The following is a 931-nucleotide window of genomic DNA, read 5'->3' as shown; positions in this document are numbered from 1 at the left end:
AAATAAAATTGCGATCAGGATATGCAGCATTGAATGTGTAGATCAGTTACTTCTTCGTATGATCTAATATGGTCTCCAAATTTTCGATAAAGAAACAGCATTATCTTTTCTTTATCGGTTAACATTTAAAAAAAAAAAATTCACAAATTTGAAATTATAGTTGAAAAAAGAGAGGGAAAAGACCAAGAGTAAGGTGCGAGAGAGCACGACTCATTTTTAAAATACAAAGATCGAGAAGCGTTATCGTGAAACGCGGGTATGCGCGAGTTTCGACTGAATACGTGTGATATTACGTCGTGAATGAATAACCGTGTTCGATGAGAGCGAATGAACAACTAAGCCGGTCATATCGTCTAGCTCAAGACACGAAAAACAAAGTTATTCTTGTTTTTCTCCTGTGTTTATGTTTTTTAGGCTCCCAGCCTAGTTGTTCATTCACTCGCATCGAACGCGGTTATTCATTCACGACGTAATATTACACGTACTCAGTCAAAACTCGCGCATACCTGCGCTTCACGATAACGCTTCTCGATCTTTGTATTTTAAAAACGAGTCGTGCTCTCTCGCATCTTACTCTGTCTTTTCCCTCTCTTTTTCCAACTATAATTTCAAATTTCTTTTTTAAAAATGTTAACCGATAAAGAAAAGATAATGCTGTTTCTTTATCGAAAATTTGGAGACCATATTAGATCATACGAAGAAGTAACTGATCTACACATTCAATGCTGCATAACCTAATCGCAATTTTATTTCTAAATCCATCGTTCAGAAGACAGTACGTTACGTTTTTACGAAACAGAAACAGTTAAAGACCAAAAGTCTATGAGACCTTTCAAGTCTCATAACTCTAAATATGCCGAATAAAAAAATACTTTATTATAGGTTTTTGGAAAGCCCTTGAAATAAGCTACAAAAATATGTAATAAAAAGT

At 34.7% G+C, this 931-nt stretch overlaps 1 protein-coding gene across 5 annotated transcripts in view; it reads right to left on the bottom strand.

Annotated features, from left to right (window-relative positions):
• The window catches only part of LOC116853246 (sulfide:quinone oxidoreductase, mitochondrial), a 10935-nt gene that overhangs the window by 6090 nt on the left and 3914 nt on the right, over positions 1–931 (bottom strand). The gene's annotated exons all lie outside the window — the stretch shown is intronic.

Source organism: Odontomachus brunneus, unplaced genomic scaffold, assembly GCF_010583005.1.
Source record: "Odontomachus brunneus isolate Ranch 3 - 2012 unplaced genomic scaffold, Obru_v1 Obru_scaffold_293, whole genome shotgun sequence".
Lineage (NCBI taxonomy): Eukaryota > Metazoa > Arthropoda > Insecta > Hymenoptera > Formicidae > Odontomachus > Odontomachus brunneus.
The sequence above is the reverse complement of the archived record's forward strand: the minus strand, read 5'-3'. Positions and strand labels throughout refer to the sequence as shown.